Consider the following 25,130-nt stretch of genomic DNA (forward strand, 5'->3'; position numbering starts at 1 on the left):
ATTCAAACTAACCTTATTAAAATAGACTAGAATAGTCCCAGTTATCTCATTTCTTTCTCTTTAATTTCAGTCTGGATTCTGCCAAAACTGAAGACCTTTACCATGGATTCTTCCCTTTCAAAAACACAGGGGAGAAATAGACCCAGAAATGCGCAGGATAGAATAAGGCAAAGAATCTGATGTCAGGAATATCTATTCCGCCGGACGGTAAGGGATTGGCAATAAATGTGCTGAATCTGGAACCTGAGGACACCAATACAGAGATGTTAGGAGCAAGATTCCTGACACATGTGGGTCCAATAGGTAACATTGGTGGTGGTGGTGGTGGTCTGGTTTAGTCGCTGAGTCATGTTTGACTCTTTGCGATCCCATGGACTGTAGCCTGCCAGGCTCCTGTGTCCTTGGGAGTTCCCAGGCAAGAATACTGGAGTAGGTTGTCATTTCCTCCTCCAGGGATCTTCCTGACCCAGGTCTCCTGCATTACAGGCAGTCTTCTATATTGCAGGCAGATTCTTTACTGACTGAGCCACTGGGGAATCCATAGGTAACATTACTAAGGATTAATCCTTTTGGGTCAATTTCCATGAAATAGGTCTTCAAATTTTCTTTTATCAACCTTCTTTCAATTGTTCTCTCCAACTTTATTAAGTGACAACATTCTCAAAGTTCTGATAATTCTTTTAATAAGGCCAGTTTGTTTATCCTTGGATGAGGCAAGGAAGAGGGAGAGAAAAAGTGATGTATCAGCAGTTGCTCTAAGTTAAAACAGAAGAGAAAGATGACTATCAAAGAATTTATGACTATGATAATCAACATTGCTGATTGGTATTCTACATACATTTTAAATGATGTCAGCACACGAGAGTCATCTGTTTACTACTTTAGGACAAGCTTTGTTTTGCTGGTAGCACTATTTCCACTGATTTCAAAGGAATTTGCTTTCAGTCATGCCTTATTTTTATATTTAGTTTACATAGAACAGTCATATTTTCTTGGTTTTATTTTTTCCCTAAGAATTTCAGTTCAGAGCAATACTATACTTGAAGTGGTTTTTGTGAATTTCTTTATGTTTGTTTTGATATCTGATTGGGACAAGGTGTGTCCTTCTGTAGACTTTCTGGTTTCTGGAAATAATTTTTTTTCTTTTTCATGCCATAAATCAGATGGTTAAATAGGTCCCTTTACATTTTTTCTTTTAGAGTGAAAATATCTTATGGAAAAAGGGAAAGAAGTCTGAGTGAATATGACAGTAAGTTTTAGAAAACCATCACCCTCTTTTCTCCTCCCCTTCTGCACAGCTAAGTAACTTCTGATGCAATGAAAAACACCAATCAGTCATTTTCTCTTAATTTGTCTGCCTCTTCAGACCCTGCTGCTCCATGGCCTCTAATAATGCTGCTGCTGCTGCTGCTAAGTCGCTTCAGTCTTTTCCAACTCTGTGAGACCCCATAGATGGCAGCCCACCAGGCTTCCCTGTCCCTGGGACTCTCCAGGCAAGAACACTGGAGTGGGTTGCCATTTCCTTCTCCAATGCATGAAAGTGAAAAGTGAAAGTGAAATCACTCAGTTGTGTCTGACTCTAGCGACCCCATGGACTGCAGCCTACCAGGCTCCTCCGTCCATGGGATTCTCCAGGCAAAAGTACTGGAGTGGGGTGCCATTGCCTTCTCCGGCCTCTAATAGTAGAACACTGTAAAAAATGTATTCAAAGGCAAATAATAATAACAGGTTTTATATTTCTAGTATTTGTGATGGTAGAATATGAAATACAGTAAAGCTGGGCTACCAAGGAAAAGCCAAATTTAGAGATCTAGAAAGCAAGAAATATGCCATAAATCTCTCAAGCAATTTTTTTGAACATTTTTTATGTTTGGGAACTCTGCTGACCACTGGTTAAATTACAAAAGTGTATAAAATGCAGTCCTTACCTTTGATGAACTTACATACCAAAATCATCAGTCAGTTCAGTTGGTCAGTCATGTCCAACTCTGCGACCCCATGGACCACAGCATGCCAGGCCTCCTTGTCCATCACCAACTCCCAGAGTTTACCCAAACTCATGTCCATTGAGTCGGTGAAGCCACCCAACCATCTCATGCTCTGTTGTCTCCTCCTCCTGCCTTCAATCTTTCCCAGCATCAGGATCTTTTCAAATGAGTCAGCTCTTCACATCAGGTAGCCAAAGTATTGGAGTTTAAGCTTCAACATCAGTCCTTCCAATGAACACCCAGGACTGATTTTCTTTAGGATGGACTGGTTGGATTCCTTGCAGTCCAAGGGACCCTCAAGAGTCTTCTCCAGCACCACAGTTCAAAAGCATCAATTCTTTGGCTCTCAGTACAACTCTCACATCCATATATGACTACTGGAAAAACCATAGCTTTGACTAGATGGACCTTTGTTGGCAAAGTAATGTCTCTGCTTTTTAATATGCTGTCTAGGTTGGTCATAACTTTCCTTCCAAGGAGCAAGCTTCTTTTAATTTCATGGCTACAGTCACTACCTGCAGTGATTTTGGAGCCCCCAAAATAAAGTCAGCCACTGTTTCCACTGTCTCCCCATCTATTTGCCATGAAGTGATGGGACCGGACGCCATGATCTTAGTTTTCTGAATGTTGAGTTTTAAGCCAACTTTTTCACTCTTCTCTTTCATTTTCATCAAGAGGCTCTTTAGTTCTTCTTCACTTTCTGCCATAAGTGTGGTATCATCTGCATATCTGAGGTTATTGACATTTCTCCCAGCAATCTTGATTCCAGCTTGTGCTTCATCCAGTCCAGAGTTTCTCATGATGTACTCTGCATAGAAGTTAAATAAGCAGGGTGACAATATACAGCCTTGATGTACTCCTTTTCCTATTTGGAACCAGTCTGTTGTTCCATGTCCAGTTCTAACTGTTGCTTCCTGACCTGCATACAGATTTCTCAGGAGGCAGGTCAGGTGGTCTGATATTTCCATCTCTTTCAGAATTTTCCACAGTTTATTTTGATCCACACAGTCAAAGGCTTTGGCATAGTCAATAAAGCAGAAATAGATGTTTCTATTTCTATCGCTATTCCAAAATCATAGCAATACTGAAATCATAGCATAAATTATAAGATAGTTGAAGATGCCCTCAGGGATATAGGGGTGTCTACAGAGTGTGTGTGTGGTTTTGGTTGTTTGGTTGTCTTTTGATTGTTTGTTAATACCTTTATTGAGATATGATGTATATGGGATAAAACACGCCCACTCAACACGCACATTTCAATGATACTTAGTAAATTAACACAGTTGTGCAGTCATCACCACAATCCAGTTTTCAAAAATTAGTATCACTCCAAAAAATGTCATTGTGTCCCCTTTTGCAATAAATCTCGCTCTCCCACCCCCTACCTCAGATGCTCATTGATCTGCTTTGTCAGAACAGCCTTCAGCCTAGGGCTAAAACTGACCTCAGTACTGAAGACAGTGACCCTCTGGGGACTTGACCCGGCACTAGTGGGAACATGAACCACTTTTAGCCGTGGGCGGATAATCCTCTAGGGATTTTTTCTCCTACTCCTTTCCTGTGGCTCTTTCCTCAGTCTCATTAGTTCTCTTATCTTTGGCCTTAAATTCAAGAGGGCCTATCCAAATCTCTGACAGCAATGGCCTCTTCCTGTATAGCTCTCTCCTCTGAAGCTTTGCCCCATTAGTTTCAGTTGCTCTTTCGTCTTTCAGTTATCAATTCTGGCTCTTCAACCCAAAGACTGGGCTTGATGTGTCTTCCTCCTCCCTGTGTTATGGCCTGTTGTTGCTGCTGCTGCTACTGCTAAGTCGCTTCAGTCGTGTCCGACTCTGTGTGACCCCATAGACAGCAGCCCACCAGGCTCCACCGTCCCTGGGATTCTCCAGGCAAGAACACTGGAGTGGGTTGCCATTTCCTTCTCCAAAGCATGAAAGTGAAAAGTGAAAATGAAGTCTCTCAGTCGTGTCCGCTCTTTGCGACTCCATGGACTGCAGCCTACCAGGCTCCTCCGTCCATGGGATTTTCCAGGCAAGAGTACTGGAGTGGGTTGCCATTGCCTTCTCCGATGACCTGTTGTTAGGGTTGGATTAATCACTGGGCATTCAATTCATCTGTTCTCTTATCCCAGGGACTGCTGTCCTGTGCTGCCTATTGTCCAGTGTCTGGAGACATATGGTTTTATATATTTGAAACAATTTCCTAGCTCTTTAAAGTGGGAGGGTTCATCTAGTCTCTATTATTCTATTATGAGTAGAAGAACAAGTTTTAGGTTTTTTGTCTGTTTTGTTTTTAATTAATTATTTATTTTTGGTCGCACTGGATCTTCGTTGCTGTGAGCGGGCTTCTCGTTGCCGTGACTTCTCTTGCACAGATTTAGTTGACCCATGGTATGTAGTATCTTCCCAGACCAGGATAGAACCCAAGTCCCCTGTGTTAGCAAGTGGATTCTTAACCATTGGACCACCAGGGAAGTCCACAAATTCTAGCTTTAAGGGTTTTAAAATTAGTGCCATATGCCCTCTACCTATGGCCAGTTCCATATAATAGAATTAATTCTTAATAAGTCAGCAGTGGATTAATCCAGTTTTGAGATCAAACATAGTAAATATACAGAGACATATATACATACTCAATAGATGTGTGTGTTTATACTTAAAAAGCATAAAAATAAGGATGAATCTGTGAAAATCTCTTCTTCTTGTTATGAACTACAATGCTTGCCATGTTGTGTCAACTTAGTTGCAATCTATCCCTTCCCAGGCCACATGTAGATAAATGTCATCCTGAATTTCATATGGAATGGGAGTTAGACGACGACTTTGTTTTTAGATTTTTTGAAAATGAATTTCTTTCGTAACCTCTTGCATGAAACTGCAGGTTTGCTTAGTGGAGAAGAGAATGTTAGTAATGGAAGAGTGGAAGCATTGAGCACCACAGCCAGTACCCTGCATGATGTACTTAATAGTATGCTCTCATCCAGAAAACTGTGTTTGGATCCTTGCAATAATTTTTAAAATATTTATTTATTTATTTATTTGGCTGTGCTGGGTCTTAGTTGTAGCATTCAGGATTTTTAGTTGTGACATATGGGATCTATTAATAGTTCCTTGACCAGGGATCAAACCCAACCCCTGCATTGGGAGGGTGGAGTCTTAGCTACTAGACCACCAGGGAAGTTCCTCTTGCCATATTTTTGAACGATATTTAAGACTGATAAACGTATTCTTTTCTCAGGATATTATGGTTCTTAGTGACAGAAATCCCCACCCAAACTAGTTAAACAAACAAAGTCTTGCATGGCTAGATAAACTTAAGGTCTAGTTTCAGATGTGGCTGGATGTGTGTGTGCTAGCTAAGTCGCTCCAGTTGTGTCCGACTCTTTGCAGCCCTATGGAGTGTAGCCCACCAGACTCCTCTGTCCATAGGATTCTCCAGGTAAGAATACAGGAGTGGCTGGATATAGAACTCCAAAAAGTGTTATCAGCTTTCCAATTTTCTCTCTCCAACTCAGACTCTGTTTCCTTTATCCTGACTTCATTCTCAGAAGATTCTTCCATCCTAGTTACAAGATGGTTGCCAGAGGCTGCCTATTTCCACTTCATATTTCCACAAATGCCAAGCAAAGGTCCCAAGATCCACTCTAGATCAGCCAAGGTCCTATGTCCATACTGACCACTTTGGCAAAGGAAACGTAATGCTCCAACTGGTTTAAGCCAAGGTCATATACTTTCCTTAAGACTCTAAGAGGGTAGAGCTGTTCTCAGATCATGTGACCCGAGGCTGGAAATCAGACTGTGGTTAGAAGTTGGGTGAATGATTACTGGAGAGGCAAGTAATAAATGTGCTCTCTGCACATAAGATGTAATCATAGCCAAATATGTTTACACTAACTACACTTCAAACTGTATTTTGACTATTAAAACCTGTACTCCTTGCCCCCAACACACATCTAATCCTATTACCCTAAATAGCTGAGGGTTGATTATACTTACATACATTGTGCAAGAGGAGAATAGACAAGGAGAATATATAATCAGACAATGGAAATCTTGAAAGACCTCATAGAAAGGGGAAGACTTTAATGTCAAGGGATGGAAGGTGATGGACATCCCAGGAGAAGAGAACAGCACAAGGAAAACAGACAACAAAAAGTAGGTCAACGAAAGGAAGTGTTGGGATCCAGGGTGAGACTATAAAGAGACTAAGGGACGGTCTTGCTGGTTCTTGTGCTCCAGGCTAAAGATTTGAGTGACTCTGAATGTGCTTAAGGCCTAGGTCAGCTAATTTCATCTGTAAAGATCCAGATAGCAAATGTTTCAGCAGGTCAAGGGCAAAATCATAGATGTAAGGCACAGACCTACACAATAAGAGAGAAATAAAATTTACATAATGAAGTTCAAATTATAATAAAAATTATTACTATTTTTTTGTATATAGGCCTGGCATATGAAAGTCTTTGTGGAGGGGTCACATTCTTTGTGGGGAGACTTTTACTGCATTGAGGTTCAAAGTGAGCATGCCCTATGAACAAATGCATGAATGCATGCATGCTGAGTTGTGTCCGACTCTTTGGAACCTTATGGACTGTAGCCTGCCAGGCTCCTCTGATTCTCCAGGCAAGAATACTGAAGTGAGTTGCCACGCGCTTATCCAGGGGATCTTCCCAACCCAGAGATCTAACTCAAGTCTCTTATGTCTCCTGCATTTATCTCTAATGCCACCTGGGAAGCCCGAATGCATGAATACACGTGTAAAAACCATTCTTAGTTCACAAACCATACAAAAACAGGCAATTGGATGTAACCCACAGGCCATAGCTTGTTGACCTCTGCACTAGGGACTCAGTTCGTGCTTTTGAGAAGGGGAGGTTATCTGATCACAATGTTGTTACATCAGCAAGAGACACACTGGAGGCAGGAGCATAGAGGCAAGAGATAGTGAGGACCTAAATTAGACTGTCTTTCGTTTGAGTGGTCATGTTCAAGTAAGTAGCTGACATGAGAGGTAACAATTTGGAGTCAAGTCAAAATCAGATGGAGCAGCATTAACCACTCAGATCATAAACCCTTATCATAAGGAATGTCGGCTCCCTTTTCTGTAACCTCCTTGACCTGTGTAGGGCCTCTTGCGTTTTGGGAAAGGAGTCCAGATGCCTTCAGGCAAGTCTTGCCCCTGATAGAAGCAGATGTAAGAAAAGCTAAAAGACCCTCCAGAAATAAAACACTGGCAAGATGACTGACTGAGAAAGAAGAAGGCCAACTCTTTGAGTTCTGTTATCAGGGGCTGCAGAGTCCCTTTGAAAGAAGAATCACTTCTCTCCTAAATAATTTTGGCACTACAGAGAGTCATCATGTCTTTGGAGCCCGTCCTGTTTGGTTATATAATGTTCTTAACTGGGTCACACTCTCAGTTATCTAATACAAATCCTAATTCTCAACAGCTTTTAAGGCCACATTAGATAGATACTGCATCAAGTGAAACTGTTTTCAAAAAACTGGAAATTAGGTGCTATGTTTCATCTTGAACTGGAACCTTATTTACCTAGAGTCCAAGGTGAATATGCAAGCGTGTTTCAAGAAGCAGTTCTGGGCCACAGAAGTCTATTTATAGGGAGAACCAGGGATCCTGCTTGGATAGTCAGTGTTGTGGAAGAGGGGTGGTTCTCAGAAAGGTGGTGTCTGTCAATTCAGTTATTCTCTAATTCGGTTCCTATAGACTTATCCCCAGTCTTAGAGTACTGGGGAGACAACAAAGGAGGGAGTAAAAACTGCACTGAGAACTGTTTACAATAGCCAAGGCATGGAAGCAACCTAACTATCCATCGACAGAGGAATGGATAAAGATGTGGTACATATATACAATGAAATACTACTCAGCCATTAACAATAAGGAAATAATGCCACTTGTAGTCACATGGATGGACCTAGAGAGTGTCATACTGAGTACAGTAAGTCAGACAGAGAAGGAGAAATACCATATGACATCCCTTATATGTGGAATCTAGAAAGAAATGCTACAAATGAACTTACTTACAAAACAGAAAGAGACTCACAGACTTAGAAAACAAACTTATGGTTGCTGGGAGGAAGGAATAGTTGGGGACTTTGGGAAGGTCATGTACACCCTGCTATATTTAAAATGGATAACCGACAAAGACCTATTGTATAGCATATGGAACTCTGCTCAATGTTATGTGGCAGCCTGGATGGCAGTGGGTTTGGGGGAGAATGGATACATGTATGTATGGCTGAGTCCCTGCCCTGTTCACCTGAAACTACCACAACACTGTTAATTGGCTATACCCCAGTACAAAATGTGTTTGTTGTTTAAAAAAACAAAACTGTGCTAAGAGATTAAGAACCCTTGGAATTCAACATTTCATCAGTAACAGGAAACTGGCTCTTGGCACAAATCTCAGTACCCTTGATTCAGGTATTTACCATTTTGGGGTAGATGTTGGCAGCAGGGCACCTGCATGTCCCTGAAAGTGAAGGGGCTCCCTAAATTTTGTTGCTTAGTACCTGGTCCCAGCCCTGGTTAGCAGTCATACACAGGAAGATGGCGATTTTGGTGACAACAAGATGCTAGTAGGTGGATGGGGGTGGAGTGGTGAGTTGCATAGGAGGCCATTGTGTGCAGTCTGCAAAAACTCATGAAAAGAGAGTCACTCCATGAGCACATAGGGGGCAAATGTCAGGATGGCCTCAGAATATGATTGTTGCCTTACATTCTTGGAGGTATTAACATATGCAGACTTCAGTGTTAATGGAGAGACGTGAATTCCTCTTCCACACATCAAAATGTATTTGGTGCATTTCATTCCTCCTAGAAAACTACAGAGACGTTCCAGCAGTGCAACTGTGTTATTTCCCACTAAGTGTTTGCTTTATAATGAAGGAAAACAGGCATATTTCTTAAGGAACAGGTGTAGTGCTAGTAGATAGGAGAATAGCAAACAGCAGGGGCCCGCTACCTTGGCAACAGCCTGGTGTCCTAGCAACAAGCATATTCATTTGCCTGGCCTGTCCTGTGGAGTTCTGTCAACAGAGGTAAAGAGCTCACCCGCTAAACTTAAGTGGCAGCCTTTCTGTTCCAGAGTGGAGCTAGGCCAGTAAGTGTAAACTTGGAAGTGGAGGAGAAAACGAATCATTTTGCCAAGAAGCCAGTGGTTTGGAAGCTAAGAGGTCAGCAATGTAGGAATTCAATTGATTCACATTTACTCTTTATCTAGATATGTTGGACATATGCTTCTTTCTTCATTTGTTGGCTCACCTAAAGGAAGGATCAAAAATATGGTGGTGGTGGCTAAATTAGCCATGACTATGGCTCTGCCCCCCAGGCTTTCTTTGGGTTAAGAAGTGTGTTATTTTCCCCAAACTTCATTTGACCTGTGCCTCTGTTTGAAGCCACAATCACTACGAGAAAGAGGATAGGACAGTGGCAGTAATTTAAATGTGGGAGCTTCCCTTTTCCCACATATTTTCATGGTAATCGTTAAATTCTGTGAGAATGATTGAGATTTTTGATCTGGAAAATGTCCAAAATATTTCATGAGACCCATAGGAAATTTCTAATGATTGGAACTAGCTATGGGATAGGATAAAGGGCAAATTTTCTGAAGCTGAGGCCAGGGCAAAAAATATATATATATAGACACACGTATAATTTCAAAGAGTGCATAATAAGGAATTAAATACTTAAAACTTATATTCCTTTAGAATGGTTTAACTCTTTTATTAGTGTCATAGTCTAGTAGGTTATATACACACATACACAAAATGTTTAAAAATCTTTCATAACTAAATCAACAAGAAGCCAAAAAGAAAAAATATCTTTAATAAGGAATCTTAGGGAATTCCCTGGCGGTCCAGTGATAGGAACTCTGTGCTTTCACTACCAAGGGCCCAGGTTCAGTCCTTGGTCAAGGAACTAAAAACCCATAAGTCACACAGTACAGCAAGAAAAAAAAGTTAAAAAACAAAAAATGAATCTTAGCTGTTAGTTTCTAAAAGAAATTCAATCTTTCATTTTGACTCAAAATGATGTCATTAAGTTCTAGTGAATTCATATTTAAAAAAAAAATAACAGAGTAATGAAACAAATTATAAAGTTAGTTTAAAAATTCAAGTGGATGCCTGAAGAATGTCTTTGGTAACTGTGGAGATGATTGTTCATAACAAAGAACAGGCTGAGTAACTATGCTGGGATCATTATGACAACTTAGGCTTTTAAAGTGAATTCTTACACATTTGAAATGAATTCCTTACATCCAAGCTAGTGACTGACCAACCAATTTAGAGATTGAAACTACAAACAGATGGTATTATATTTCAGCTGATTACCTGTAATTGATTAGTAAAAGTAAAGCACATAGAGATGAGACTATTTTTTGGAGTATGACGTCAAGAAAAAAACACAAATGATACTGAGTGAAGATATAAGGCAAGTTTCAGCAGAGCATTAGGAGAACCTGGAAATAATCACAGGTAAAGCCAATCATTGCAGCAACAAAATTAAAAGACGCTTACTCCTTGGAAGGAAAGCTATGACCAACCTAGATAGCATATTAAAAAGCAGAGACATTACCAACAAAGGTCCGTCTAGTCAAGGCTATGGTTTTTCCAGTGGTCATGTATGGATGTGAGAGTTGGACTATAAAGAAAGCTGAGTGCCGAAGAATTGATGCTTTTGAACTGTGGTGTTGGAGAAGACTCTTGAGAGTCCCTTGGACTGCAAAGAATCCAACCAGTCCATCCTAAAGGAGATCAGTCCTGAGTATTCATTGGAAGGATTGATGCTGAGGCTGAAACTCCAGTACTTTGGCCACCTGATGTGAAGAGCTGACTCATTTGAAAAGACCCTGATGCTGGGAAAGATTGAGGGCAGAAGGAGAAGGGGACGACAGAGGATAAGATGGTTGGATGGCATCATAGACTCGAAGAACATGGGTTTGGGTGGACTCCAGGAGTTGGTGATGGACAGGGAGGCCTGGTGTGCTGCGGTTCATGGGGTCACAAAGAGTCGGATACGACTGAGCGACTGAACTGAACTGAAAGCCAATCACAAAAGGCAGAGAGTCTTGAAGAAGTTAGGGAAAGAAAATCTTTGTTAAATGTGAACCAAGAGAAAGTTATGTATGTGTATATTAACAGTTTAAATAAACACTCAAATATATTTTAATTTAAGCAATGCCTTTAATTAAACGTAAACAGCAAACTCAGTCATGTAAGCTTCTATTTTAGTAACATGTTTAAAGGAGGTTACAAATCTCCTAGTAACGATGTAGCTAGCCACAGTTTTTCTTAGGAAAAAAATTTATTTCTCTAGAAGTTTGTTCTAAAAGACAATGTATTTATAGAAAATGAAATTTAACACCAAAGAGGTACTATTTTGCAAAGTATGTGACTGTTGGCTTGAGGTATGCTCATCAAAATGCATTTAGTTTTCCAAAGGAGAATTCTATACAAGGTGTGACCAAAGGTTTAATAAAAGTTTCAAAGTCCTGTTAAAGATTTCCTAAGAGTCCCCATCTCACTTGCTTCCATTTTACTTCTGCTTCTCTGTGGTCACTATGAATGCGCAAGAAGCAATTTTGCAAGCATTTATATGGCTGTGAGCCATGTATGAGTCAATTAGATTGCCTATTTTTTAAATCTCTCTAACAGTTTATAAAACAGACTAACCCCTTCTCTCACACTGTGTCAGGCCTGGATTCTGCCCTTTTGAGGAAGAATACATTACACCAAAAAAAAAAAAAAAACCCCATGGTGAGATCAGAGCAGAACAGTAGTATCAAACTCTTTTCCTTTCAAAAATGATCTACAAATTCTTGAGATCTCTTTGAAACACATGTGCAATGCTCATAAAACAGTGATTCTTTGGTAACAGAGCCCCACAGATTCCCAGGCCCTAATCACCCCCCTCAACACCTTATTCTTCTAGATTTGTTTGTTTTAGATGGACTAAACCATATTGCTTCTCAAAATTGCAAATAACTTCCCATGAGAAACCCACTTTCCATGAATACAGGTCCCCAAAGATAGAAGTTTCAGGGATGTGAAACACAATCTGTTCAATATTACTCTACTGCTGCTGCTGCTAAGTCGCTTCAGTCGTGTCTGACTCTGTGCGACCCCATAGACGGCAACCCACCAGGCTCCCCCATCCCTGGGATTCTCCAGGCAAGAATACTGGAGTGGGTTGCCATTTCCTTCTCTAGGCCAGTATTAAATATGATGAACCAATACAAAGAGTGGCATGGATAACACAAAAACTATTTGTGTTATTTGTATTTCAACAGGAGGTTGAAAAAATGTTTTAATTGCCTTCAAGGGCAGCAGACTTGCCTTCCTTCCTCTTTTCTTTCTTCCTTCTGCCCTTCATTCCTGGGTGCTGATGCAGCCAATATCAGCATGAGTTTGTATTCTCAGACCCCAGGGTAGATGCTGAGGCTACTAGTGATGAGATGTGGACTAATAGTGTGCTGAAAAAAATTCAACCTGGAATTTCTGCTTCATGGACCTACTTGATGGGCCTTGGTGAGATAACTGGATGCTATTTTATCCTGCATATACATTCTGTATTCGGCAACACAGCACTTGATGTGAGCCATTAGTTACATTGGAACAGGAATGGACCTCTGCTTGCTCATCATTTAGAGCCCAAGAATCAAGAGGAGCATGGCATAAAATACACAGAAACACCATGTGCTCAGTCGTGTTTGACTCTGTTGTGACACCATGGACTGTAGCCTGCCAGATTCCTTTTGTCTATGGAATTTCCAGGCAAGAAAACTGGAATGAGTTGTCGTTTCCTTCTCCAGGGGATCTTCCTGAAAGGATCAAACCCATGTCTCTTGCATTGGAGGCAGATTCTTTACTGCTGAGCCCCTGGGGAAGCCCGTGGCATACAGTAGGCACTCAATTCACTGGAAAAGACCCTGATGCTGGGAAAGATTGGAGGCAGGAGAAGAAGGGGATGACAGAGAATAAGATGGTTGGATGGCATCACCAACTTGATGGACATGAGTTTGAGCAAGCTCTGGGAGTTGGTGATGCACAAGGAAGCCTGGCGTGCTGCAGTCCATGGGGTTGCAAAGAGTTGGACATGAATGAGCGACTGAACTGAACGTGGCTTTGATTTACTCTTTCTGAACATTTCCAAATGCAAATAGAGAAAGAAAACAGTCATGCTAAAGCTATTTGTCCTTATCCAAACATACCATGTTCTCTACATCTCCTTGTATTTTGACTCATTGCTTACTCAGTGTAGAGTGTTTTTGAACAGCCTTTTACTTACAGATTACTCCAACCTTCAGATGGAGGGATAACACTTCTGTGATACTTTGACAGACTCCTCTGTTTTGTGATGTTTCTTCCTGCGCACATAGCTTCTTATACTCACAGTTCTCTTATGGCATTGTGATTGTTTATTGACCTAATAGGATGTCCTCTCCCTAAACTATGAATTCCTTAATAGTAAGGAATATATCTTTTCATCATGGTAGTCCCAATTCTAGCATGTGTCTGTTTTGTTGGGATACATGCAATGTCCATTGAATAAAAACTGTTTCCTTTCACATCCCAGCAGGAAAGTCAGACACCTGATCAAGCAATTTGGTTATAGTTTAATGCATCTTATAGTAGAAATATACAATGAGAGAACAAAGGAGGGGATGGTTACTTTTTCCTAGAGTTTGGGATTAGAATGCATAGAGAAGATAACATTTGACCTGTCCTTGGAACATGACAAGGAACTCACCAAGTGGATGACCTAGAAGAGAGAACACAATGAGCAAGGGCAAGAAGATTTAAAAGTGCACAGTATCAGGGCCTTCCAAGATGGTCCAGTGGTTAAGAGTCCCCTCTTCCAATTCAGAGGACATGGATTTGATTCTTGGCTGGAGAACTAGGATCCCTCATGCAGTGGGGCCACTGAGCCCTTGCATGCAACTACTGAGCCCACAGGCCATGACGAGTGGTCTCACATGCCACCGCAAAGATCCTGCATGCTGCAACTAAGACCAGACACACCCAAATAAATATTTTTTAAAAATTAAAGTATTGCGCATGGGGCTGGAATTTTGCTTCCAGACAAGGTGGAATTGCAAGAAGCAGATTTATCTTCTCATCTGAACCAACTGTAAAAACAGATAAAATATATAAAATGATGTTTTCAAGATCTTATACACAGGTAACAAAGGACAGTGATGGATGCCAAATAGGAAACGAGGAAGATGAGCCCTATGATTATACCAACTTACCTGGAGTTTTCAGGCTATGGTTCAGGGAGAAGGAAGCCAGGCAGGGCTCACTGGCCTGCCTGAGTCAGGGAGATGAAGCTGGGCATCTCAGGAAGCTTCATTTCCTTGAACCTGAAGAGATTCCTCCTGGAATCTTCAGCTGAATGCTGATTAAGATATTCATGTGCAGAAATTACCTGACACTAGAGAAAGAACCACCAAAAGGATGAAAAGGAATAATCCCTGGAGTTAATCCATTGATGAAATGGCTTTGGTCCCCATAGCTGGAATGGAAAATCTCCTCATTCACAGAGATTAAACAGATAGGGTTTGCACCAGCAGTGGGACAAAATTAGGTCTAGACTCAAAGTTGTTCTAGTTCCCTTTAAAGAAGCAGGAAAGCAGGAACTGTGTATTGGTTTTTTTATTACTGTGTAACACAGACACAGCTATTTGTAAGGCCTCCCCAGACAGCCATTTTGCTTTTTTGCATTTCTTTTCCATGGGGATAGTCTTGATCCCTGTCTCCTGTACAATGTCACAAACCTCAGTCCATAGTTCATCAGACACTCTATCTATCAGATCTAGTCCTTTAAATCTATTTCTCACTTCTACTGCATAATTATAAGGGATTTGATTTAGGTCATACCTGAATGGTCTAGTGATTTTCCCTACTTTCTTCAATTTAAGTCTGAATTTGGCAATAAGGAGTTCATGATCTGAGCCACAGTCAGCTCCTGGTCTTGTTTTTGATGACTGTATAGAGCTTCCTCATCTTTGGCTGCAAAGAATATGATCAATCTGATTTCGGTGTTGACTATCTGGTGATGTCCATGTGTAGAGTCTTCTCTTGTGTTGTTGGAAGAGGGTGTTTGCTATGACCAGTGCATTCTCTTGGCAAAACTCTATTAGCCTTTGCCCTGCTTCATTCTGTATTCCAAGGCCAAATTTGCCTGTTACTCCAGGTGTTTCTTGACTTCCTACTTTTGCATTCCAGTCCCCTATAATGAAAAGGAAATCTTTTTGGGTGTTAGTTCTAAAAGGTCTTGTAGGTCTTCATAGAACCCTTCAACTTCAGCTTCTTCAGCGTTACTGGTTGGGGCATAGACTTGGATTACTGTGATATTGAATGGTTTGCCTTGGAAACGAACAGAGATCATTCTGTCATTTTTGAGATTGCAAGAGTTAGAACTGGACAAGAGTTAGAACTGGACATGGAACATCAGACTGGTTCCAAATAGGAAAAGGAGTACGTCAAGGCTTATATAGTCACCCTGCTTATTTCACTTATATGCAAAGTACATCATGAGAAACGCTGGGCTGGAAGAAGCACAAGCTGGAATCAAGATTGCCAGGAGAAATATCAATAACCTCAGATATGCAGATGACACCACCCTTATGGCAGAAAGTGAAGAGGAACTAAAAAGCCTCTTGATGAATGTGAAAGAGGAGAGTGAAAAAGTTGGCTTAAAGCTCCACATTCAGAAAATGAAGATCATGGCATCTGGTCCCATCACCTCATGGGAAATAGATGGGGAAACAGTGGAAACAGTGTCAGACTTTATTTTTGGGGGCCTCAAAATCACTGCAGATGGTGACTGCAGCCATGAACTTAAAAGATGCTTGCTCCTTGGAAGGAAAGTTATGACCAACCTAGATAGCATATTCAAAAGCAGAGACATTACTTTGCTAACAAATGTCCGTCTAGTCAAAGCTATGGTTTTTCCTGTGGTCATGTATGGATGTGAGAGTTGGACTGTGAAGAAAGCTGAGCGCCAAAGAATTGATGCTTCTGAGCTGTGGTGTTGGAGAAGACTCCTGAGAATCCCTTGGACTGCAAGGAGATCCAACCACTCCATTCTAAAGGAAATCAGCCCTGGGTGTTCTTTGGAAGGAATGATGCTAAAGCTGAAACTCCAGTACTTTGGCCACCTCATGCGAAGAGTTGACTCATTGGAAAAGACTCTGATGCTGGGAGGGATTGGGGGCAGGAGGAGAAGGGGACGACAGAGGATGAGATGGCTGGATGGCGTCACCGACTTAAGACGTGAGTGTGAGTAAACTCCAGGAGTTGGTGATGGACAGGGAGGCCTGGCGTGCTGCGATTCATGGGGTCGCAAAGAGTCGGACATGACTGAGCGACTGAACTGAACTGAACTGAACTGAACACAGACACACAAACGTAGCAGTTTAAAGCAACACTAAATTTATCTCACAGTGGTTGTAGGTCAGGAGTCTAGGTACAGACTAGCTGGTTCCTTTACTCAGAGCTCATCAGGCTGAAATGAAGTGAGGATATTGGCTGGGGACTGATTCTCATCTGAGTCTTGGAGGCCTCTTCCAAGGACTGTTGGAAGAGTTGTTGGCAGAATTTACTTTCTTGCAACTATAAGACAGAGATCCCTGTTTTATTTGGATTGTAAAGGGATATAAATAGGAGTATGGTTTCTATACTTTATTTAAACTGATAAATTTTCAACACCAGCAAACTGTGATAAGTTCTACATATATAAAATGTCATACTTAAAAAAGTATACAAGGTGATTTATGCAAACAAACCATAGATACGTAGCAATGGAATTGTAAAATGGTTCAAATAACCCACTGGAAAACAGGAAAAAGAACACAGAGAAGCAAAAAAGAGAGAATGAACATAAAACAAAAACTGGCACATTCAACTCCTAAAATAATAATAATTACATTAAATGTTACTGGTCTAAAGTACCAGTAAAGACTTACTATAAAGCTAAAATAATCAAGACAGTTTAGTATTGGTGGAAGAATAAAAAAATAGATCAATGGAACAGAAGAAAGAGCCCAGAAAAACACTCACATAGTCAATTGATCTTTGATAAAAAACCAAAGGCAATGAGACGGAGCAACGACTGTCTTTTAAACAAATGGTACTGGAACAACTGGACATCTACATGCAAAAAAATTAATTTGGACAGAGACCTTATACCTTTCATAAAAGTTAACTCAAAATGGATCACAGATATAAAGTGCAAAATGCAAACTGTAAAATTCCTAGAAGTTAACATAGGCGAAAACCCATAATCTTGAATATTTAGAAACTGTTTAGATATGATGACACCAAAGGCATGATGCATGAAATGAAAAACTGGTAAGTTGGATTCATTAAAATTAAGAACTTCTACCCTGAGAAACACAAGGTCAACAGAATGAGCAGACATGTCACAGAATGGAAGAAAATATTTGCAAATATTTTTCAAAATATCTGATAAAAGACACTGTTGTCCAAAGTATACAAAGAACTCAAAGCTCAACAATAAGAAAATGAACGACCTGACTTTTAAAAAATGGGCAAAAGTCCTCAATGGACAACTCACTAAAGAAAATACCGATGGCAAATAAGCATATGAAAAAATGCTCAATATCTTGTGTTATTAAGGAGTTGAAAATTAAAACAATAATGAGATACCATTAACTACCTCTTAGAATAACCATATATTTTTGAAAACCCTTAAAAATTATGTAATTATTTGGTCTCATACTAGAGGAAAAAATTTTCCTAGCTTCCTCTTTTAATAGAGTGAAAATGGTACAGAGTCATTACTTGTATATTAAGACAGACACACACTCAGAAATACATAGAAACACATGCAAATTAACAGACTATGAACTCAGAGACCTTGTTCAAAATTTGTTTCTGTCGTATACTAGCTTCCTGATACGTATAAGTTAATTCATGTTCTGAGGCTCAGTGGCTTCATCTATACAATGCAGATATGTTGGAGGGCTATGATAATTAAAAAAGATAATCAAATAAAATTCTATAGAGGTAGAGGGCACTTAGTAAGGACTTAATAAACATTGACAAATAAATATTCATTAAAATTATAAATTTTAACTCTTATTAGTAAATTCACCCAACAGCTTTCTCTGACCTTATATTTCATATAATATATGAAATTTAAAATTAATAAATCTTACTATCTTAGTGAAATAGCTATGTCTGTTTCTTAACCATGAAAAAATACAAAAGGTATTTTTCATTAATTTTTTAATCTTTTAGGATGCTTCAATTTGAAAATCTATTCATTAGATTTTAATAGTGAGAAACTAAATAATGAAATGAACAATCCACTTATTAATTATTGTTTTTATCTTTCACAAATGCTAGTTCTTAGTCATTATGAATGCATTTTCCCTTTCCCAGCTGCCTATTTAATGAAAAATACACAAAACTCCAGTTTATTTAGAGTGCAAGCAATTGAGATAATCAAATAATTGAAAATTTTCTATACTTCGTATTTTGTAAGAAAATCCCAATCAAAATTAATTCCAAATAGGCAAGCTGATTTGGAAAACTTTTATTTTATTTATTATTATTTTTGACCACACTGCTCAGCTTGTGGGATCTTCATTCCATGCCCAGGGATTGAACCCTGGCCCTCAGCAGTGAGAGTGCAGAGTCCTAACCACTGGACCACCAGGGAATTCCGTTGGAGAAATGAAAAAAAAAAAAAGTCCAGGTAGCTTCTATGAACCAGTCTGGTTCCTACTGATAGATGATGTTAAAAAGGATGACGTTGAAGTTCACTAAACATCTTTGAATTATTGGTATAATCTGTGCTAATCAAATTCTTTTAAAATATGATTTATTATGTATTCATTACTTTTGTCAGTCTCACACATTTCAAGAAGCACAAATACTGTGTGCAGAGTGTGTAAAAATACGCTTTGTGTAGACTAAGCTAGATTACACAATAAGAATATATTCCGACTGACCTTATCTAAAACAGAAAATATGAATATACATCTTCAGCTGTAGTGAAGATTGGATATGAATTCTGAGAACTTGAAGACTGGTATTTAGGGGCAAAGTATTTTAGAAATAGCTGAGGAAAGGTTTTTAGCTTCTCAAATTTACTCTTTAAAAGATAAGATGTGTCATGTATATTTGTGGGAATATTTTGTATCCTTAAAATACCTTTAAGTGAACATGGCTTCACTGAAGATAATATGGACAGACTGAATCATCTTGTTGAAAATAGAAAGCAGGGGAATTAGTATAAAAGCTAAAGGACTTTTAAAAATAGTTTGCTTGTAGTGTAAGTCAAATCATTATGCCTTAAACTTACACAGTGATGTATGTCAAGTATATCTCAATAAAACTGAAAGAATGAAAATTGCTAAAATGCCAGCTGCTTTTCTCCATAAAGTAAAAAAGGAATTTGAAAGTATCAACTTTTCCAATTAAATTCTTTATGTGATAAATCTTATAGGTACATACAAAAGGCAATATTAATAACTGACATTTGCTTAGAATTCTACAGCTTATTATTTATTGGTTATCTTTTTGTTTTTCACAACAACTGGGGCCGGCATTATCAAAATCTTCATATTCCAGATGAAAAATCTGAGACGCAGAAAGCATACTCTTCATTTTCATCATTCAACTTTTCTACCAAATCACAACTAAGATAGTTTTCCCTTTCTTTAGACAGTAAGAACTGTTTTCTGGTTTTGTAGTGTTCATTTCAGAGAAGGCAATGGCAGCCCACTCCCGTACTCTTGCCTGGAGAATCCCATGGACCGAGGAGCCTGGTAGGCTGCAGTCCATTGGGTCACTAACAGTCGGACACAACTGAGCGATTTCACTTTTACTTTTCACTTTCATGCATCGGAGAAAGAAATGGCAACCCACTCCAGTGTTCTTGCCTGGAGAATCCCAGGGACGGGGGAGCCTGGTGGGCTGCCCTCTATGGGGTTGCACAGAGTCGGACACGACTGAAGCGACTTAGCAGTGTTCATTTTGGTTTTTTTTTAAGTCCCATGATAGGGAAATGACAGTTATAAATAGTAAAGAGAGGTTGCTATTTTCTCCACCATTGAAACAGCAGCTAATGCTGCCTTCTTAGGACTAAAAACAACCTAACAAAACTCTGCTCTATTCTAAGACCCAGAAATAGAGATCAAGTAGATCTTGGCTCCCTCTGGAATTTAGGTTGGCATTTAGGGAGTGGGAGTGTGTACTCTGGCATTAGGCATCACTCTGATGCTCAGTCCCACTGGTGTTTACGAGAACATTAGTTTTGGAGAACACAGGACCAGGAAACGGGCTAGAGGTCCTAAAATGTAAGGAAAAAACACAAGCAAGTTTTCATACAGGATTTCACATTTCATTCAGTCTACTGTTTCTACTACCATCACAGAATCCTTTCTAAAATTTTACTCTTTTGCTAACGTGAGATTATCTTGGTTTTGGAGGTCATATATTTCAGTCACTAGATAGCTCTCATCTTGTTCCATAAGCCAAATAGTTCTGTTTTTAGAAACATATAAACTACTGTAGTTACGAGAGAAAATTAGATTTAGACATGTGAAAAAGTGAAAGCAATGACAGATTTTATTTTCTTGGGCTCCAAAATCACTGTGGACAGTGACTGCAGCCATGAAATTAAAAGACACTTGCTCTTTGGAAGGAAAGCTATGACCAACTTTGTTGTTGTTCAGTCACTCAGTTGTATCCAACTCTTTGCAACCCCATAGACTGTAGCATGCCAGGCTTCCTTGTCCTTCATCATCTCCCAGAGCTTGCTCTAACTCATGTCCATTGAGCCAGTGATGCCATCCAACCATCTCATCCTCTGTCATCCCCTTTTCCTCCTGCCTTCAATCTTTCCCAGCATCAGGGCCTTTTCCAATGAGTTGGCTCTTCGCATCATGTGGCTAAAGTATTGGAGCTTCAGCTTCAGCATCAGCCCCTCCAATCAATATTCAGAATTGACTTACTTTAAAATTGACTGGTTTGATCTCCTTGCAGTTCAAGGGACTCCCAAGAGTCTTTACCACCACCACAGTTCAAAAGCATCAATTCATTGGCACTCAGCTGAAATAAAGATATTGTGCTACTGTACTCTATACAGTACAGTACAGTAAAGTACACAAAAGCACAACCACTTGTAGAGGATACACACATGTGACAATATACACCAGACACGTGAACCAACTTATGTAACTGGACACGCAAATGTACATTTGCATCTTCGAATGTTCTCAACTTGAAGGTTTGAATGTAGGGGACTTAATATGATGTGTATATGATATGTCATTTTTCCTTAGCTGCTTTTAAGACTTTTTTACATTTCAGTTCAGTTCAGTTCAGTCACTTAGTCGTGTCCGACTCTCTGCAACCACGTGGACTGCAGCATGCCAGGTCTCCCTGTCCATCGCCAACTCCTGGAGTTCACTCAGACTCATGTCCGTTGAGTCAGTGATGCCATCCAACCATCTCATCCTCTGTCATCCCCTTCTCCTCCTGCCTTCAATCTTTCCCAGCATCAGGGTCTTTTAAAATGAGTCAGCTCCTCGCATCAGGTGACCACAGTATTGGAGTTTCAGCTTCCCCATTCCTTCCAATGAACACTCAGGACTGATCTCCTTTAGGATGGACTGGTTGGATCTCCTTGCAGTCCAAGGGACTCTCAAGTGTCTTATCCAATGTCACAGTTCAAAAGCATCAATTCTTTGGTGCTTGCTCATCTTTCTTTATAGTCCAACTCTCACATCCATACATGACTACTGGAAAAACCATAGCCTTGACTAGACAGAACTTTGTTGGCAAAATAATGTCTCTGCTTTTTTATATGCTGTTTAGGTTGGTTGTAACTTTTCTTCCAAGGAGTAAGCGTCTTTTAATTTCATGGCTGCAGTCACCATCTGCAGTGATTTTGGAGCCCCCTAAAAATAAAGTCTGCCACTGTTTCCACTGTTTCCCCATCTATTTGCCATGAAGTGATGGGACAAGATGGCATGATCTTAGTTTCCTGAATGTTGAGTTTTAAGCCAACTTCTTCACTCTCCTCTTGCACTTTCATCAAGAGGCTCTTTAGTTCTTCTTCCCTTTCTGCCTAAGTATGGTGTCATCTGCATATATGAGGTTATTGATATTTCTCCCAGCAATCTTGGTTCCACCTTGTCCTTCATCCAGCCCAGTGTTTCTCATGACACTTAGTTATCAATAGCTTGATTATGGAGGAGCCTGGTAGGCTGCAGTCCATGGGGTTGCTAAGAGTTGGACACGACTGAGCAACTTCACTTTCACTTTCCACTTTCATGCATTGGAGAAGGACAATGGCAACCCACTCCAGTGTTCTTGCCTGGAGAATCCCATGGACGGAGAAGCCTGGAAGGCTGCAGTCCATCGGGTTGCCCAGAGTCGGACACGACTCAAGTGACTTAGCAGCAGCAGCAGCAGCTTGATTATAATGTGTCCGGGTTGTGGTTTTCTTTGAGTTTATTCTGCTTTATGTTCTGTGAAATTCTTGAATCTGCAAGTTAATGTCTCTCACCAATTTGGAGAAGTTTTCAGCCATTGTTTCCTGAAATATATTTTTCTGAACCAATTTCTTTATAGGATTATTGCTACAAATGTTAGACTTGTGATATAATCCCTTGACTCTTCATATTCAGTTTTTTCTAATCTCTTCATTCTTCAGATTGGACAATTTCTGTTAATCTGTCTTCAAGTTCATTGACTTGTCATCTTCATTCTGTTATTGAGTTCATTAGTAATTTTAAATATCAGAGAATGTACATTTTAATATAATTTTGTCCTTTTTTAGAATTTATTTTCTTTGCTAAGACCTCCTAGCTTTCCATTTATTTTATCTCATATGTGTTTACCTTTACCTTGTGAAGTCTCAGTGGTAAGAAATCTGTCTGTCAATGCAGGAGACAGCGAGAGATGCAGGTTCAATCCCTGGATCAGGAAGATCCCCTGGTGGAGAAAATGGCAACCCACTTCAGTAGTCTTGCCTGGAAAATTCCACGGACAGAGGAGCCTGGTGGGCTACAATCCATGGAACCACAGAGTAGAACATGACTGAGCACACGCATGCATGAAATTTATTATAGTATCTGCTTTAAAGTCTCTCTCATAATTTCAACATATATGTCCTCTTAGGTTGGCATCTGGAGATTGTCTTTTCTCTTGAAAATTGGTCATGTTTTCCTGGTCCTTTGCTTATCAAGTAATTTTGGATTATATTCTGGATTCTTTCACTATTGAATTGTGTGGATATGAATCCTGTTAAAATTCTCTAAAGGAAGCTGTTCATTATTATTATCTCTATTACTGTTTTAGCAGGTGATTGAACCAGTTAGCTTCAGCCTACAAGTTTTGAAAACCACTCTCTAGACGGCCGGCCTGACAGCTGGGTGTGCACCAGCCTTGAGCCTGCAAGCGGACGCTCCCTGCCCAGGGACCCCCGCCCTGCCATGGCAGATTTCCAGCGCAGCAGCTGCACTACCTTCCTATGCACCCAAAAGGGAATGCTTCTGTTTGCCGAGATTATATTGTGCCTTGTGATTCTGACCCTCTACGGTGTCTCAACATCAGGCTATATCTCTCTGTCGCTGATTGAATTGATCCTAGCTATCATCTTCTTTATCATCTACACATGCGACCTGCACACCAAGATACAATTCATTCACTGGCCTTGGACTGATTTCTTCCGATCACTCATAGCAGCCATCATCTACCTGATCACCTCCATTATTGTACTTGTTGAGAGAGGATATCGCTCCAGAATCGTTGCAGGGGTACTCGGCCTAATCGCCACAGCCCTTTTTGGCTATGATGCCTCTATTACTTGCCCGATGAGACAATAAAGACACACAGCAACACCCACTGACCCTGCTGATATCCAGTGTCCATGAGCTGCCTTTATTTCTCTCTGTAATCTGCAAATAAATTAACTCCTTTCCCACCCCACAACACTCTCAGCCAACCCTGGGCCCCTCTGGTATTGAGGTGCAAGTGCTGCTATTCAGAGAATTTATCTTCCAGCCTACCCACCAGCCCTCCTGGGTGTGTCTTGGTCCCCTTTCCTTATACAGTATCCAAAAGGAGATGCCAATTCTGTCTGGTCTATGCCCTCACCTAAAGCACAAAATGAGGCTTCCCTGGTGGCTCAGTGGTAAAGAATCTGCCTATGCAGGAGACACAGGTTTAATCCCTGGGTCAGGAAGACCCCCTGGAGGAGGAAGTGGCAACCCACTCCAGTATTCTTGCCTGGAGAATCCCATGGACAGAGGAGCCTGGCGGGGTGCAGGCAACAGGGTTGCAAAGAGTCTGAGATAAATGAGCCACAGTGAGGGAGAAGAGAACCTCAGGTTTCATACTCCAGGCCCCAGGCTGTGGCTCACTCCAAATAACTTCCTCAATATGTGTGTGTGGAGGGGTGGAGGTGGGGGGCTGGGGGATGTGGTTCTATGTAGTAATAAACAAATAGCAGATTGTTAGAACAACAACCAAAAATGCACTTTCTGTGGGCAGTGGTTCTAATCTCAGTTCAGTTTCCTGACCTTGCTGATGCTCCTTCAACCACATACATCTCTAAGAGGTTAGTCTGAGATCTGATTGGTGGTTTAAATCTTAATTCAAGCCCCCAAGCTTTTGCTGCTTTGTGTCTGTCCTATGCATATGCAGCTTCCCTGGTGGCTCAGATGGTAAAGAACCTGCCTGCAACATAGGGAACAGACTTATGAACACGGGGCATGGGTAGGAAGGAGAGTGTGGAACGAATGGAGAGAGTAGAATGCAAACATATACACTAACATTTGTAAAATATATAGCCAGTGGGAATTTGCTGTATGACTCAGGGAACTCAAGCCAGGGCTCTGTGACAGCCTAGAGGGGTTGGGTGGTGTGGGAGGTGGGAGGAAAGCTCAGAAGGGAGGGGACATGGCTATACCTATGGCTGATTCGCATTAATGTGTGGTAGAAATGAACACAATATTATAATTATCCTTCAATTAAAAATAAAAAATAAAAAAGAATCTGCCTGCAATGTAGGAGACCCGGGTTCAATCCCTGGGTTGGAAAGATCCCCTGGAAAAGGGAATGGCTACCCACTCCAGTATTCTTGCCT

General features: G+C 40.4%; 1 long non-coding RNA gene across 2 annotated transcripts; it reads left to right on the plus strand.

Moving 5' to 3' along the window:
* Positions 1 to 8,703: 8,703 nt before the first annotated feature.
* On the plus strand, positions 8,704 to 23,902 carry LOC133237592 (uncharacterized). Of its 2 annotated transcripts, none has more exons than XR_009733262.1 (2): positions 8,704 to 9,172; positions 23,342 to 23,902. It is a non-coding gene; the product is annotated as an uncharacterized LOC133237592 (long non-coding RNA). The 2 variants fall into 2 exon arrangements; XR_009733263.1 differs by having other exon boundaries at positions 23,345 to 23,902.
* Positions 23,903 to 25,130: the final 1,228 nt, after the last annotated feature.

This window comes from Bos javanicus, chromosome 24 (genome assembly GCF_032452875.1).
Source record: "Bos javanicus breed banteng chromosome 24, ARS-OSU_banteng_1.0, whole genome shotgun sequence".
In the NCBI taxonomy this organism is placed as follows: domain Eukaryota; kingdom Metazoa; phylum Chordata; class Mammalia; order Artiodactyla; family Bovidae; genus Bos; species Bos javanicus.